Source organism: Rutilus rutilus, assembly GCF_951802725.1.
Source record: "Rutilus rutilus genome assembly, chromosome: 17".
Taxonomy (NCBI): domain Eukaryota; kingdom Metazoa; phylum Chordata; class Actinopteri; order Cypriniformes; family Leuciscidae; genus Rutilus; species Rutilus rutilus.
In genome coordinates, this window is record NC_140230.1 from 27,531,187 (window position 1) to 27,543,000 (window position 11,814).

The window sequence follows — 11,814 nt, forward strand, 5'->3', positions numbered from 1 at the left end:
TACCTATAGGCTAACATTTCACTACACGGGCAGGAATAAATGAATACATAAACAAGGCGGATGTGTTTCGAGAAGCTAATGGCGGATATAGAGGCTGAGAGTGAGCTCTGTCGCGGGGGTCAATGGCACTGGCACGCAGATGTCTTGCAAACAAACAAAAAGTCAATGAGTGTGTTAACATTACGCTTAGTGGCTAATTACATTAAACGCTCGCTGGGTTGATCGCAGTGCCATCGAAGCAATAAAAGTTTAAAGAATTATCCCTGCTTTATCTTTTCTCCTTTTCTCTTTTGCTATTTGTCTCCATTCTGCCCTGCACAGCCTGAGGGGCCTGCCGCTGTTGCTCATCACGAAACTAAATAAAACACAACAGACCTTCAGGGCACAATTACCCAATGTCAACAATTAGCTCTCCACGCAGGCATTTCACAGAGGGGTCTCTGAAGGCACACGCGTGTCCATATGGAGCCCGAAGGAACTTATGTGTATCCGTAACCTCACTTTAAAAAGTGGAAATGTGTTTTTGCAATTATTATTTTTATTTATTAATTTTTTTTTTGGGGGGGGGGGACATATAGCATAAATTTGTATGTACCATCATTCAGTACCATGATATATTATCTTTAGCTGTGAGCAATTTTGAGCCTGTGCACTTTATTTTCTAAAACAAACAACAAATTTGTACTAATTTTTCAGTGAACATTGTTCAGGATTGTATACATACAGGTCATGTTTTTTCCCCTCTGGAAGTCATGACTATTTCCACCACATCTGAAATTATGTATTGGAAATATATATATATATATATATATATATATATATATTGTATTACCCTTGTATTACATTACAGCGTATATTCTGTGTGAATGACCCGTAAAACTATTAGTTTACTGTTAATGTGTTTTAGTTTTAGTTTTTTGTAAATAACATCCAGCTAGAACCAGATTTGTATAGTATCTGTGTTTTGGAACTGGTTTCAGTTGGTTTCTAGCTGGTCCAAGCTGGTAATTTGTTGGTTCGAGCTGGTTTAGGTGGTTGACCAGCTGCACTACCAGCTGGTGAAGACCTGGCTGGACTGGTAGAACATATTGAACCAGCAAAAAAACAAAAAAAACATTCACCATGTTCCAAAAACCAGCTTGACCACCTTATGCTAGTATGACCTGGTTTCCCAGCAGGGTTGTGAGTGAGAAGCCAAGTTACGCAGACTCCACAGGGGGATATGGATGATTACACGCATTGACTGTACCGGTGGGACACTATTTCATGCCAGCAAAGACATACAGAGTAACCCAAACCTCTTTCTGAGGTAACCCCACCCCATCTGTCCTCAGTACAGTAATGATAACACTAAAAGACAGGGGGAGGGAATGAGAGCAACTGAGCCTTGTCACTATCTGAGGGCTGACACAGGCTATCACTGTCAGCGCCTGAGAGATGACCTGCTTCATCCATCAAACTGTCCCGACCTGAGAGCGAGAGAAAGACGAAGACAGATTACAGCCTGTTTAATCTCTCTCGTTCACTCTCATTAGAAAAGATATATAGTCCTATTATAAGAATCTGTATGGACAATGTAGACAGATTGACATTTTCAAGACAGAGTGAAGTGGGGAATAAGTCCTTTAGAAGCAAGTCACACAAAAACTGTAGCTATAAAACAGGTACGTTTTAGCCAACCTTGAACACCACATTAATCTGAATTCTTCAAGAACGGTGCAATCACAGACTGGTACTCAATATGTGTTACTACACGAACTGACGGGAACTTTTGCTTACATCTCTGCTAAATCTGTAAATTATGGTAATTATGGACTGCTTTGGATCTGGTAATTTGTCTTTTTGAAACTATCCATTAAAATAATCAACTCATAAGAATAATTTGTGAATCAGGACACACTGGTCACACTGTATATTTTTGATTCACTACAAAGAAAACAGTTCATAAGAGTCATTTGATTGTGAAATAGTGCTACGCTGGTCATGCTGTTTTGATTCACTAAAAAGTATTGGTTCATAAGAGTCATTGGTTATCAGCTTCAAATTCAATGCAAACGACAAACTCACATTCACAACTCAGGTCAAATATGAGTTTCTATGACCTAACAGAAGCCCTGCAGTCGTCTATGCTTAATTTCCCAGTGTTAAAAACGTTAAATTGTTTTTAATGTGGATTTTAGAAAAGACACATGACCCCTTCAAATCTGGACCTCACACACACCACATCATATGTGCAGTAAACAGAAATACAGCTGCAGTTTGCCTGAGGAAATCCACATTTGTGCAGAATTTGGAAATTAATGGGATGGAAAGTAAGAGTTTTCACTGCCACAGATAAACGTTCTACTTCACCAGAGTCTACAAAAAGGCTGACATGGCCAGATTGGACAGTCTGCACTTCCAGGAGCAGATGTTGTCACTTTTCTTCTGCTTTTGTCATCCTTGTACTTGTTTATCAAAGGGGGAAAAAATACAAAATACTTTAAACATGGAGAAAAAAAAAGCAAGTCTAATTACTCGCAGATGTGTATTTTGTTCAAAAGACTGATTTGTTTACAGCATGTTAGGCAGAAAAAGAATCACAGATGAGGAACACTGGGGTTCATCTGTTCTTGTTGGCCTTTCAACATATCCCGGCAGACGTCGCTTCTCTCATTGCTTTTTATGACTGTGTAGACATAAAAAGCAACGAGAGAAGCGACGTCTGCCGCGCTATGTTAAAAAACCACTATGAGCTCAGAACTGAAAGACGAACGACTACAGAACAGAAGATAAATACGAACGCTGCACCCTCAGCACACTGACGCTCAGTGACTTAAAGTCGCAACCATGTCTTCAGGTAACAAACAGTTACTATGATGGAGTCAGGTATATCACAATAGCAAACACGCAGTGCTGACAGCTATTCAAGCATTACAACGGTGCCGAGAGTGACACACGGCGCAGTGGGGGAGTTAACACGGCTCCGGAGACGCAGGCCTTCTGAGATTTGAGGGGGCTTTACTCCGCGACAGAGATGCAAAGTCAGATACAGAGGATTATGCATGCACTTCACATCAAAGACAGCTTTGTTCTCACAAGAGAACATAGACAGGCGGAAAAAGAGCGACTACATTCATTCATTTGCTATTACAGACCCCTTTGATTGAAGTTTGTACACAAAATGGCCTTAAACCAATGTGGCACAAAGCCCCGAAAAGTCTTTAATAGAGATGTTTTGTACAAAATTGCATAGGCACTCAACGATTTTGAGCTATTCAGTCTTGCAAGCGTTGCTGTAGACAGGGACTCCCTTTGTGTAAACCGTTTTAGCATGAATAACACTAGAAAACAAATTACTAAAGAGTAAAGGGAAAAAAGAATTATAAAAAGTGAACCAAAGATAAAAGCAAGTCGCTTTGCCGCTTTTTTATAAATGTTCTTGGTCAATGCAAATGAAGGGTCAAACTAATATTTGAAATGAAATCACAGAGATACAGAACGCTCGCCATCTGTGATATGTATCATAGCTTCACTCTGTAGTTTTCTTTCTCTCTTTTCACCTTTGTATAACTGACTCATTTTATGTGTTTAAAGACAGCATGATATTGTCCAATACTTATATACATGCGATATATATATATATGTGTGTGTGTGTGTGTGTGTGTGTGTGTGTGTGTGTTTATTTATAGGGTGAATTCAGTTTGGTTGGGACACTTTTTCCAATACATATATATTTCCCCATAAAGTATTGTGACTCAAATGTATGAATATCATTGCCTTACATAACATAATATCACACCAAGAAAGGTTAAAGAAAGGTTGCACAAGCATACTTTCCAAGCAAACTAATTCTGTAATTTTTGACAGTTTCAATTGTAAAACAAAAATGTAATTTTGTGATTAACTTGTGCACTTGAAGAGCTGATTTCATGCTTACACTAAAAATCATCTTGAGACCTGTTGGTTAAAATTTTATTGCAAAAACGGCTTGGAAAAGAGAAGCTAGGCCTGAAAAAAAAAAAAAAAAAAAAACTTGGTTTGATATCTTCTTATCTAACTTATTACTTTAATGTGCCCACTGTAAATATGAATGGAAGATCACTATCTGACTTTTTACTGAACATGCTCAGCGACATAGCATTGGAAGTCGGTCCAATTCAATTATGTATCAAATCAACAGAAAAACATATCTGAGCGTAGTCCTGCAAATGTCTGCCAGGCTAATATTCACTTCATAAATAGTGAGAAATAGTGCTGAAAGAACACATGCAACGCTCTCTTCACGTTAGCAGAACAGTGGCCTTATTTGATGCTTTGCTTAGAGGAAAGAAGAGAATTAATATTTACATTGTGTAGGGGTGGTTTGATTGTGGCATCCATATGGATGTCAGTGAAACAATGAAACGCCTCTGTGCACATAGATTTGACATTTAAAAATATGAATATGCGCATAGCCAAGAAAAAGCTTTCCGTCATCATGCTCTAGTCGTACTCTGCCATCTATAATTAGCTGACAAAGGTTTCATACAGCTCCGGTGTCCTCACACATTGTGTCATCGGCCATCCTTGCACTCTTGGAGTTTCACTGCATAATTTAGGTTAAAAAAACACACATACAGAGAGCTGTGTGTATGTGTGTGAGGAAAGCGCTTTCAAACAAGGTGTTTCCCTCCCTGAAGCAATCACAGCTTTATTTTGAGATCAGATCTGTGAGACTGGAGCAACACCATCCCAGCCTCTCTGACTCTGCACTCAGTCAAGACACAGAGGCTTCATGTTCTTCACTTGGGGAATGACCGGTGAACCAATGAGTCAGTGAGGATGTTGATTATGGTATCAAGAGTTGTTCCTAGATAGATCCTGTATAGAGCAGATTGCCGACAATCACAGGAGAGGATAATGAGTTGGATCTGAAAAGATGAACTGGGTGATTTTTTAATTTTTTTATTATATTATTTAAAAAAAAGGTTTGCCTTTTATAATATACACTTTTCAGAAATGAAAGAATAATGACTTTAAAATAATTGATGATTTAACAAGTGATACAAATAATAATATTAATTATTATTTTATTAGAAAAAAAGGGAAACAATATTATACAAAGAAATATTAGACTGATTTTACAACAAGCACACGGATAAAGTGAACGATATTTTATCTATCATTACAAAGCAATGGTGTGAGGCTAATGATTGAAAATGTGCACGGTGTGATTTCGAGTTCTAATTGGATGGCCGTGTTTCAGTTTCCATTTTGTGTGCAGGTCTCAGAAACTTGCCAACTTAAACTTTCTTGAACTTTGTTTTTAACCTTCTGAGCAAGATATACAATAACATGCTTCTGGCACATAAAATGTATTTTCTGAACAAAAAGGGGTTTCCCTTCCTTTTTTCTTTTTATTAATTTTATCCAATGAATATTTGCTACATAGAACAGTTACAGCTGTAGCTGTAACAGAACAGCTACATAGAACTGTTAATGGAACAGTTATACATCTAAACATTTTTAGATTTGACACACTTTTGGTTTAAGCCTCACCCACATCCGGATCTATCCAAATTAGATACAGCTCATTTTGTTATTGCAACATATACATAATGGCTTCATTGCACATCCATAGTACACTCACATTTACTCTTTTACTCTTAAGCGACCAACGTTGCATCATGCGGCACCAAAACAAACACACACAGTGGCAAAGCCATCTGTGCAGCATTTGAAAACCAGCCATTAATACACTTTCATGGCAAGGACCTAAGATGGGATGCTGGATACCTCGCCTCCATATTCCAAGCCTGGTTTCCCTTTCTCTCAGCTCCCTGTCTAAGATTCATTAGACAGGAGCACAGGCTCTGATTAAGACCCTAATTAGAGAGTGAACGGCCAAATGCGCTGTGTTCCAGCCCTGATCATTGTGCTCAACGAGGATGGCTAAGGGCCACGGGCTCCTGCACAATCATCCCACTAATCGGTTAGCACCTTGCAAACATACCGACCTCATTCGCTCAACACCTGCCTCCCTCTCTGTACCAACTCCATCATAAGAGGACAAAAGAGTCAGCAACCTATAGTTTAACGGAAGTATCCGGCATCACTGAGTCTTAATTGGACCATGGTCCAATTTCTTCAGTCTTCAGTGTCACATGATCCTTCAGAATTCATTCTAATATGCTGATTTTGTGCTCAGTTGGTAATATTCGTTGATGAATAGACTATTCAATGAACAGCATTCATTTGTTTGAAATAGTTAATATTTTGTAACATTATAAATCTTTACTATAAATATTTACCTCTTGATGGAAATAACATCACAACATTTATTTCCATCAAGTGGTGCATACATTTTTGTACATCTTGTATTGACAATGCAAGAGTCAAGCACTCTGTAAAGTCTACTCCAGCACATCCCAAAGACTTTCGATGAATTTAAGGTCTGGAGTCACAGGTGCCAATTCATGTGTGAAAATGATTCTTCATGCTCCTTCCCAACCATTCTTTCACAGTTTGAGCCTGATGAATCTTGACATTGTCATCCTGGAATGTGGCCATGATGTGTCTTCCTACATGGTTGTTTAAGAAATAAAAAGCTACACAATTCATCAATTAGGGTCAGAGGAACTGTTGCCTAACATATAACATGCTAGAAAGATAATAACCACTGCAATAATGATCCAATCATTTGTCTATTTATACTTTTGCCAGGCAGTATAAATACCTTTTTAAATTTTAATTACCTTCTTGAAGCAGCAAAAACAATATTGATAATAAGAAATGTTTCTTGAGCACAATATCAGCATAATTACCTCTAAAGATTTTCTGAAGAGTAATGGATGCTGAAAATTCAGCTTTGACATCACATGATTATTATTTTTTTAAATATATTAAAATCGAAAACAGTTCTTTTAAATGTTTTAATTACTGTTTTGCTGTTTATGTGATCAAATAATTGCAGCCTTGGTGAGCATAAGAAATCAATCAAATAAAATAAAAAATCATAAATAAATCTTTTGACCGGTAGTGTATTCAAAATATTTTTTGTGGCTTATTGAGGGAGACATCAGGAGAGCATTTTTTCATTGTTGATTGACTATCATTAAACTGTGTACTGAATTCCCTTCCAAGTTTCTCTACTACGAAAAGCCTCAAACGCCTATTTTCAGAACATGAGGTGTTGTGTAAACCAAGGGAGAGAGCGTGTGAAGTGTTTCTGTGTAGGTCAGGAACAGGAACCTGCCACAAACAGACCAGTCGAGAGGCAAATCTGGTGCGACTCTCTTTTGAATCTTGTTCCTGTTTGCATTTGTGGTCTACGCACCTCATTTTGGATGAGGTGTGGTGATGATTTCCTGGTTATTCTTTGACTGTGCTAAATGAGATGTGCTCTGAGATTTCTGATTCATATTGGCTTGACAAGGAATGGAAGATGAGAAAGGGGAATAAGAAGAGAGGAAGTGAACGACAGAATAAGGATGTACAGGCGAAAAACAAAAGCGGGACATCTAGGTTAAAAGGCATGCATGGCTGCCCTCTGAAAAAGCCAATAGTGCCATCTTGCCCAATTTCACTCCAGCTCTTGATTCAGAACTATGGTGTCAGCCTGATCTATTTTTATTCTCAATGAATCATCCCTTCTCCTTTCCTCAGATGAAGAAAACACAGCCGTCCAAATATCTGTGGCCACAGGGCAAGCGCTACGTTCTATGTTTGCCTCTTAAGCTCAAAACTCCCTGGAGACTCGTGGCAGACATGTATCTCAAAACAGGCAGTCGGGCAGAACTGATATGACTGTGCCATTTAGATTTAACACAAAGATTGTGACATGCATATTTCACTAAAATCATTCAGAATGATGATACTGAAAGAAATGAAAAAATAATGTTTTATTAATAATAATAATAATAATAATAATAATAATAAAGTGAGCTCAAATCATATAGCGTATTGAAGAGAGCAATCAGCGACTGAAATCCCACAGACTTAAATGGGATCAGAGGCGTCATATCTTCAGATAATAGTGTAATAAAAACTTGGAGGTGGGCTTTTTAACTCAAGCCATTCACTAACACACTATACTTCCAAGCCACACCCTAACAACCAGCCATAACACCCTAGCAACCGTATAGCAATTTGCACCAGCCAAACCAGAATATCACAGACACATCAAGGTGGTCTCTTTTGACTTGGGCCAATGTACTGAGAGCCCTCGGGGTGCCACAGAGAGGCACATTACAACATTTTGGCAGCGAGTTTCACGACTGAAAATCTAGCTGTTATTATTATTATTATTATTATTATTACGCATTTAACCTTGTTGCTATTATTGGTGATGCTGATGAAATATAGCTATAGTATAAATATGTTTAGTAGGTATTTGTAAAGTTAGGTCGAGCACCATCATAACCTGTTGTTGTGGAGCTTGGCTGTGTGCTTCAGACGTCTGCTGCAGTCAGAGGCTCTTGTGAGTCTCAAAGTGCGCAGTGAGGCATCTCCTGCTCCGTGATCGCCGTTTATTCCCCTATTCCCAAGGAGGGAATTGAGCGCTGGCACAGTCCCCCCTACTGTACAAACACGGAACTTCTACACACTCACTCACCATCAGTAACTCTCCGCCAAACGCCAGCAAACCACATCTATTATTACCAAACGAGAAGTTTCTATACTGTCGGTGTGTAATGGCGCATGCAGCTTGCTTTCGACACTGTAAGCAGCATGTGGTAATACAGTTTAATAGAAAGAGAAAGAGGGAGAGTCAAAAAGAGAGGCAGTAGTGTTGTTATTGTTAATTAATGCTTTGTTGTATCCTACTTTATATTGTATATTGTAAAAAAGAGTTGAGTAAAATTACTGGCTTCCTATTTAGTATATATATATATATATATATTGTAGATGTAGGCAGGCCTATAGTGTGTGGTGTGGTGTGGTGTGGTGTGGTGTGTGTGTGCAACAACATGCAAATAAGATAATCTGCAATCGCAAAATTGAGAGATAGAGAGAGGCAAAGAGAAAAAGAGAGAGTTTGCCTTTTTATTCTCATTGTTAAAGAGGGACATCATCACTTAACCGGACAAAACACGAGCTCTCAACCTTTTCTTTCTCTCCATGTGCTGCTGAACACTGCACTGGCTCTACATCACAGGAGTTTAGTTTTTAATATCAAGTGACACAGGTTCTGTAATAATATTTAAAGAAGACTATATGTCACATAAAATGCTCCAAAACGCGAAACTGTTTGCATTAAAATAACCGAAAACAAAATCTCATCTCGTTTGAATTGCGAAATATAGTCAATGTGTTTATGCAATTATAATGGTAAATCGATAAAAAAATAAAAAAAATGTGACCAATACGATTAAAAAAACGAAAAAAGTTGTGAAAAAACAACTGTCTTATGTTGTGAAGATCTTAACTAGAGGGAAACTTTGTTCCTGGTTTATGTTGGAAACAGTTTTGCAAATAGCATTAAGTATTAGACTGTTTATCCATTTATGTTGTGTAGGGGAAGCGAAGGAGACACGAGACGGGAAGGTGTATTCCCATTCCACAAGGGAGATACGAGCAGCAACTATTGCGCACAATAGAAAACCAATGTAAAATACATAGCCAGCACCTGCATAAATGCTTGTAGCGAAGCTAAAATGATCAAATGTTGTTTGTTCTGAAACCATGTTCTCATGTCAAAACTGTTTTGGACACTGGACTGGTAAACAACGCAGTTTGGTACCTTGGACAGCGAAAGCTCTCTGACGAGAACCGCAAGCACAGCATAATCCTTTTCAAAATGAATTATACAGATTTGTCATGTCATTCTCTGATGTAGCACTTATAAATAGTAGACAAAGATGCAACAGAGTTGATGAGAATAACCCTATATCAATGCGTGCGTAAAAGGAGATATCACTATCACTCAATTATTGTTAACAATAATTGATACGAGTCTTAACAAATGCATATATTATTATGTGTAAGCAAATGCATTTCATTCAATTGCCCTGTCATGTGGGTCTCTAATCACATTTTAAATATCAGCAATCATAATGAGGGTTTACCTCCAAAAAAGTTGGCATGTCCCATCTGTTTGTCTGCACATAAAAAGCCTTCGAATATTCCTCCAACTTGTTCAAAATAAGTTCGGTGTATTCATTCTTTCAACAGGCAATATCTGCTTGAACAATGACACAAAAGGAGGTCTGTTTGCTCCAGTGGAAGAGAGGTGCTCATAGGACCGAATAAAGCAACAAGCATCCATAAATTCACAGCGGATCCTGTTAATGTGTGTTTCTGTTCTGTCACTTCTGATAATGTTACTCTTTTCCCCAAATGTTTATTATTTAATCCAGACCGCAAGTCGTTATGGTTCTCCCGTTTTCCGGATAAAAAGTCCTCAAGTGGTGTGTGAAGGCTCCAGGGAAGTGTGCGGTGAGTGTAGCCCAGGCTCGGGTCGGGTGTTCTCTCCTGTCGAGGCAGTGGGAGTCTTCCTCTCCTCGCCCGCTCTGTCCACACAAACTGGATTCAGTGTTTGAAGGCAGGGAGTTGGGCACTAAAGCATATATCCAGCAGCCCCCCCTTGTGGAGCAACAGCATTGCGTGGGTCACACAAGAATGAAGGAGACACAACGATGAGAAAGTGAAAATGAAGCGCACAGAGAGAAAGAAAGGGAGAGAGAGAAAGAGAGAGAGAGAGAGCGTGCACGGAGGCAGTTGTTTAACCCATTCAAAGCCGATTTAAAAATATATATATATATTAAAAAAAATGTATTACAATTATATTTTAATTTAAACACATAAAGATTAATGTATAATTTCATACAGGCTATATATATGTTAAATACATTATATAATTATAAGTATGTTTTCCATCACTTCTGTGAGACTTATTTTAAATAGTGGTCATACGGATTCTACCGCATACAAAAATGCACTTTTATGGATATTTATTAAATTGTACAGGGGAAATCGTGACACACAACAATATGCATAAACTTGAATGTAAATTGTGCTTTCACAGATATTTGACCCCTAACCACCGGAGGTGCGCTTGGAAAACGCGCTTCGGCTTCTCGCGGTTTGTCCAGCGTTTGGCTCGTGGGCGGCCACCTGCTCACCGCGCGCGCTCGAGCTGGAGACTCTGGGTTCTCCAGCTCGAGGGCGGGGAGTGGGAGGATTCTGATGCTTAAGCTGTTCCTCATGGAAGCGATCGGAGTCTGACAGAAGCGGGGAGAGAGCAATATTACGCAAAAAAAAAAAAAACATGTCGTCATGGCACCAGGCTCAACTTTCCTGTGCGCAAAGGATGCAAATCTGGATCAGCTGCTGGGCTACCTGTGGGGAAGTGTGAACTCTTTGCAACATAATGTGTAATGATGACATATGTATAGGGTATTTAAAAAAAAAAAAAAAAAAAAAAAACAATTAGCACAAATAGCCTTAAATACTGTTCCGTACTGGCTCATACATCTACATTAGGGTGTCATACCTTCATGTTCCAATAACTCTTATTTATTAGAGCTTTGCCCTGTAGTGCTCAAACAGCACAGCTGAGAAAACTCTCTGATAGGAGATGTGAAAAGAAGGGCTTGCAGGAACATATATTATAAGTAAGGGTTTCCTGTTCTTTTCTCATGTATTACAATAAAATACAAATATACTCTGAGTTTTTCTGTGCTTGGAGCATTTCTCCTTTTGTGTTTCACAGAAAAAAAGGTCACTTGGGTTTGGAATGGGGTTATTAAATATTGAATGGATTTTCATTTTGGGGTAAATAATTCCTATAAGTGCCACCCTGGGGCATACCTCTATTTTGGGTTTTATTGATCTATATTTTAAATTTCAGTT

The 11,814-nt window shown here is 38.5% G+C and overlaps 1 protein-coding gene across 1 annotated transcript in view; it reads right to left on the bottom strand.

Annotated features, from left to right (window-relative positions):
• Window positions 1–10,577, bottom strand: part of adgrb1a (adhesion G protein-coupled receptor B1a) — a 97,316-nt gene extending 86,739 nt beyond the window's left edge. Inside the window, exon 1 of the mRNA XM_084386168.1 lies at window positions 10,029–10,577. The gene's annotated coding sequence lies outside the window, so the exon portion shown is untranslated. The remainder of the gene's footprint in view (window positions 1–10,028) is intronic.
• Between the last annotated feature and the right edge of the window lie 1,237 nt (window positions 10,578–11,814).